Source organism: Amblyomma mixtum, chromosome 3 (genome assembly GCF_055824585.1).
Source record: "Amblyomma mixtum isolate Tamu chromosome 3, ASM5582458v1, whole genome shotgun sequence".
NCBI lineage: Eukaryota > Metazoa > Arthropoda > Arachnida > Ixodida > Ixodidae > Amblyomma > Amblyomma mixtum.
Window position 1 is genome coordinate 222,256,725 of NC_143014.1, and position 6,235 is coordinate 222,262,959.

Here is a 6,235-nt window from a genome sequence, read left to right on the forward strand (position 1 = left end):
TTAACGCCGTCTGTACACCGCCAGTAGCGCACACCGCGTAACATTGTGGGAATAATTTCATTCATACAAGTGACAAACCAGAGAGTAGAGGGAGATCCTGCGCAAACATAGTGATACCGATGGATGCGCTACTCTTCCCATGCGCTAGCAGATCTGTCTTGAAAGATGGTTCCTGCACTCGCACCGAGTGTAGTTCTAGAGGTCATAAAAAATCAAAGGGTGTACCAGACATCCAAGGCTACCGCTGTGGTTTTGGACGAGCCGCATCATGTGGTATGCGGCAGACGCGCGAACTAAAATCATTTGGCTAGAATTTCCTCGCATGCATTGGTAAACTCTTACGTAAGCTGCCATGTTATGAAGTATATGCTATACGTAGCTGTAGAATGTACGCTTATAAAGGCATGGCTGTTCTTTGTCCTTTCCAAAGTGAATTTTTCTGTTATCCACGTGCGAAGGCCATACGTGGAGAAACGGGCAAAAATGTACGCAAAGCGGAAAGCGAACATGAAAAATTAAAAATGCCGACTTGAGACAGATTCCCTTCGAGTGCATTAAGTACTCACTCCAATATGTAGGAATTACGGAATGCGGTAGTTTCCCCTCGCCGGCGAGGCGCGCCGTGTAGATGGAGGGAGCACAAGTTTTCTTTCCATGCCCTAGTAGAGAAACGGCCCACTCGCGCCGCGCCCCTCTTCATCCCCAAACCGGTCAGAAGTGCGCACCGCCAGGCACCGCAGAAGCGGGCGCTGATTGTCTGTAAGGGACGACGGGCAAGTGCGCCGAAATCGGCAGGGACCTGAAGCGGCGGGAGAGAGAGGACAGCGAGCCGCGACAGCGAGAGGATGCCAGGTAAGTACCTTTGCCTCCCTCCTTTGTTGTCGCCTTCTTGCGCCGTCCCCCGCCAGGCCAAGCCAAACTAAAACCCCTCAATAAATTAAGCCAAACGGCTTTGGTCGTCGATCATCTAGGCAGCCAGCGATTTTTGGGAAAACCCAGTAAACATGCCGCCGTAAGAACGGCCGCACGTGGTGTGCGCTACGAGGAGCGAAGAGTTAACTGCCTAGGCTTCAATAGGGGTTCAAAGGCCTAGTGATGGCCCCCGCAAATGTTATAAGCAGATGAAATTTCTTGGCGCACATGCTGCGTGAAACTAGAGATTTTTAGTATCGCGTATGAGCGCTTACCTACGTTATGCGCTATTACATAGCGGGAGGTAACAGTGGATACCACATGAGCCCATTTATTTTATCGCACGCCAACCCGAATGCAACGATAGCGAAGGCCGCAGTGGCGCCATCTGGTGTTAAAATGCAAAAATATTTTGTGCCATATTTTTTGCACTTGGCCAAGGTTATCCGAGTCGTATCACGTAGATAGCAAATTCCTTGGCCAGTTCAGTTGAGCCAGGGCCTATCTTTTTTTTTTTTGGTAACTGAACCGTGCAAGGTTTTCAATAACGTCTTGTTGAGTTCTTTCGATTTCCTACTGCCTACTGCCGAAACGGCTACATTTTGCAAGGCTATGACTATGTTGGCGTTGTTGGCAGTGTGTTGTTAGGGTTAGGAACCGCGGAATCGTCACACGAAATCAAAAATATATAGGGCAAGTTTATCCCTCATCCGCTGTGCTGCCGGCGAGAGAAGGCAAGGCGAATATCATGAGTACCGAGTACCATTTAAAGGCAGCGACTATGACTAAAACCAAATTAACCCGCCGCGGTGGCTCAGTGGTTACGGCGCTCGGCTGCTGATCCGAAGGACGCGGGTTCGATCCTGGCTGCGGCGGCCGAATTTCGATGAAGGCGAAATTCTAGAGGCCCGTGTACTGTGCGATGTCAGTGCACGTTATAGAACCCCAGGTGGTCGAAATTTCTGGAGCCCTTCACTACGGCGTCTATCATAGCCTCAGTTGCTTTGGGACGTTAAACCCCAACAAACCAAACCAAAGACCCAATAATAATGAAGAATTTTTTATGAAGCGGGTGACATGGGCGCCGCGATGATGAGAACACTACGTTTCCTAGCATAAGCAAGAGCACGCACGCTAAATTCGAAAAACTGCGCACGTAACACGAGCGTACCTAAAGCCTCAAAAAAGTACAAAGGACGCTATATTATAGCCTTTTCTATGCCATTGCGTATGTCTGTGTATGCTACCTAAAAGTCTCTACTATGAAGTTATAGCTAAGAGTTGAACTTTTCAGTTTTTATTTTTTGAAAATTTGACGGAGTGTTTTCGCTGTTTGTTTCAAAATATAAGATTCGGTTTTTTTTTGGCGAACGTTATTTTATATTAATAAAACAAGACTTTTTTCTTTGTTTTAATGCAGCAGTTCCGCAAAAGTAACTTAAAGTCTATCGCGGTGCTTTCACCAACTTGAACAATTCATGTACCAGTAATTAACGTTCTCATGGTAGTAGTTGGAGCTCTGCTTGAAAAATAAATTGCTATCGTCTTTAAAAAGCAATTAAAGTTAAATGAGACCGCCGGTAGACAAAAACGGAAAGAGAAGTTTGCTTCAAACAACTTGCTGATATGTTATTTTTGGATTTTTGGACCTGTGCCGTCTGGCGCCCTGAGAGCTATCTGCGCGCACGCAGCGAGCGCCCACGGAAGCGGATCACGGATCGCTCTATGCTATAAATCTACAATTCCGTGCCATTTCGCAAGGCCGCCGCGGTGGCTCAGTGGTTATGGTGCTCGGCTGCTGACCCGAAAGACGCGGGTTCGAACCGGGCCGTGGCGGTTGAATTTCTTCGGAGGAGAACTTCTAGAGGCCCGTGTACTGTGCGATATCAGTGCCCGTTAAAGAACCCCAGGTGGTCGAAATTTCCGGAGCCCTCCACTACGGCGTCTCTCATAGCCTTAGTCGCTTTGTGACGTTAAACCCCATAAACCAACCAACCAACCATTTCGCTAGTTGTCGTATTTTAGTTTTTTTAGGGAGTTAGCACTTATAGCGGGCATCCCCGCATATAGCCGTTGTGTGCTTGTCTTTTCTATATCTGAAGCCTGCATTGTGGCAGGCTGCTCACCTGCCAACCACGTGATGGGCAACCTGCCCAGGTGTGCGTGTGTATGCATTGCATATTTTCGCTTTTCTTCTTTCTCTTTTTTGGATGTTCGTCTCGCCCGCATCCCTTTTGTTGTTGCCCCGCCGCGGTGGCTCAGTGGTTACGGCGCTCGGCTGCTGACCCGAAAGCCGCGGGCTCGATCCCGGCCGCGGCGGCTGAATTTCGATGAAGGCGAAATTCTAGAGGCCCGTGTGCTGTGCGATGTCAGTGCACGTTAAAGAACCCCAGGTGGTCGAAATTTCCGGAGCCCTTCACTACGGCGTCCCTCATAGCCTGAGATGCTTCGGGACGTTAAACCCCAATAAACCAAACCAAACCTTTTCTTGTTGTTTTGTTTGTGTGTCGGACATCTGTGCAGATGCCAACGCCTCAAGAAGAGAAGGAAGAACCCTGTAGCTGCAGTCTTGAGAAAGGACAGGCTCTGTCGGAAACGTCGACTCGAAACAAATCTGTACCTAGATGAACCGTTTCTCAACTTCGCATTGTACGTCAAAACCAAGTACGTTTATCTTTCTATATATATATATATATATATATATATAACCTGCCCACCGATGCAGGTGGCAGCTCTATTAATCGAGAGAGGTTGCTCCGGAATAGCAACCTGGTTCTCAACCCAAGTCAAGTAACCCAAGTCCCATCAACAGCAGCACCTGCCATAGAAGTGGCAGTGGCGCATCGCTGCGCCAGGAGTGGTTTGAGGACTCCTGGGGATCTATGACTGCAGAGGAGAGAATCTCCAATCCCGCATATATGGGCACTAAGCTATTAATGCTATCCGAACAACAACTATATACGTGAACACTGGATCTGAACACCGAAACCGAAGTGAAAACAGAAGTGCCAGCGCACCTAATTCGCAGTTGGCCTAATTATGCATATCGACCATCAATCTTTTTTAACTCGACGTCGATTACCGGGCCATAATTGTGCGCATGCAACGGAATCCATATGTGCTGTTCGCGCAAAACTTTCATCGCGGCTGGAGCGGTATGTGCGAGGTTCGTTCAGAAAGTGTGCCACCGAAAACTAAAGAATTTAAGGCCAGCCATTTTTTTTTATTCTGATAAACCTGCACAGAACTGTGTATGTGTATGTAGTGGCGTAGTATGCCGTTCAGTGTAACCTAGACAGTACTTCCGATTGGTGATTAGTAGTCGGTAACGTGATCGGTAATTGTGATTGTAATCAATGAATGCGATCGGTAATGTCATTGTGGATTGGTAATCTGTGATAAATTAGAAAGAAAAGGATTTAAAAGGGAAAGAAAGAAGGAAAAGGTGTAATCGCGTCTGCTTTTAAGGCGAAGCTTAAGCGTCCTATTTTTAATAATTACAGGAAGTCTTAGGCGAGAGAAAGAAAGAAATGACGAAAGAAAGAGAGAAATAAATAAATAAATAAAGAAGGAAAGAAATGAAGAAAGAAGGAAAGAAAGGAAGAAAGAAAGAAGGAAAGAAAGAAAGAAAGAAATGAAGGAAGAAATAAAGAAAGAAAGGAAGAAGGAAAGAACGAGAGAAAGAAAGGCAGAAAGAAAGGAAGAAAGAAAGGAAGAAGGAAAGAAATAAAGAAAGAAATGAATAAAGAAAGAAAGGCAGAAAGAAAGGAAGAAAGAAAGAAAGAAAGAAAGGAAGAGAGAAATAAAGAAAGAAAGGAAGAAAGAAAGAAAGAAAGAAAGAAGGAAAGAAAGAAGGAAGGAAGGCAAGAAAGAAAGAAAGAAAGGAAGAAAGAAAGAGAGAAAGAAGGAAAGAAGGAAAGAAAGAAAGGAAGAAAGAAAGAAAGAGAGAGAGAAAGAGAGAAAGAAAGAAAGAGAGAAAGAAAGAAAGAAGGAAAGAAAGAAAGAAAGAAAGAAAGGAAGAAGGAAGGACAGAAAGAAAGAAAGAAAGGAAGAAAGAAAGAAAGAAAGCAAGAAAGGAAGAAAGAAAGAAAGAAAGAAAGAAAGAAAGAAGAAGGAAAGAAAGAAAGAAGGAAAGAAAGAAAGAAAGAAAGAAAGAAGAAAGAAAGAAAGCAAGAAAGGAAGAAAGAAAGAAAGAAAGAAAGAAAGAAAGAAAGAAGGAAAGAAAGAAAGAAGGAAAGAAAGAAAGAAAGAGAGAAAAAGGAAGAAAGAAAGAAAGAAAGAAAGGAAGAAAGGAAGAAAGAAAGAAAGAAAGAAAGAAAGAGAGAAAGAAAAAAAGAAAGAACGGAAGAAAGAAAGAAAGAAAAAGAAAGAAAGAAAGAAAGAAAGAAAGAAAGGAAGAAAGAAAGAAAGAAAGAAAGAAAGAGAGAAAGAAAGAAAGGAAGAAAGAAAGAAAGAAAGAAAGAAAGAAAGAAAGAAAGAAAGAAAGAAAGAAAGAAAGAAAGAAAGAAAGAAAGAAAGAAAGAAAGAAAGAAAGAAAGAAAGGAAGAAAGAAAGAAAGAAAGAAAGAAAGAAAGAAAGAAAGAAAGAAAGAAAGAAAGAAAGAAAGACAAAGCAGCAGTTTCACCCAAGCCATTCTTGTAAAAATGTACCTTGTCGTGCTCCCGGTGGCTTAACCTTGTCAAGATAAGGCATGTTACTCTTCAGTGATTCGGGTGTTTATCGAACAGGAGACTGTCTAGATGAACTGGGCCGATGAGGTTGCTGCGTGCGACGGCGCCCAGCGGGCGACAAGAAGCGAAGCCAGCGACGCGTGGAGTTTGTCGCAGCGCGACGCCAGAGTTCTTCGTCGGGTGACAAAGATGAAATAGCGTGGAGCTGCAATCGTGGCTAACAAGCACGTGGTAGTAAGTATTGCGTGCGTTTTTAAATGACTGCCATGTTGGTTGTGTAATAAGGGAGCGTAACTGCAGGCAAGCCCCAATGACATGTTGTCAGTTGTGCTTCTCAAAAATCGCCGCCATAGCGTACTGGTGTGCCCCTTCTCAAGTGAACGACTCGCTCTGACGCGCTTACGAAACGTCTGTCCTAAGTGTTCCCCTACCTTCTAACTGCCACTTCCTAATTGCGACATTGCTTGCTCATCTGCATCCTGACCACACTTCTTTACAGCCGACTGGCCAATCATTACCAGCTAATAGCTGCACCAACAACCATTCTCCACGTCTCAGTGTTTTCAGCGTGGTCCAGAGTGCGCAAGTACATTATAATCGGACGCAAATATGCACGCTGAGCAAGGCTCGCCCTGTGGCGATGTCTGAACTTG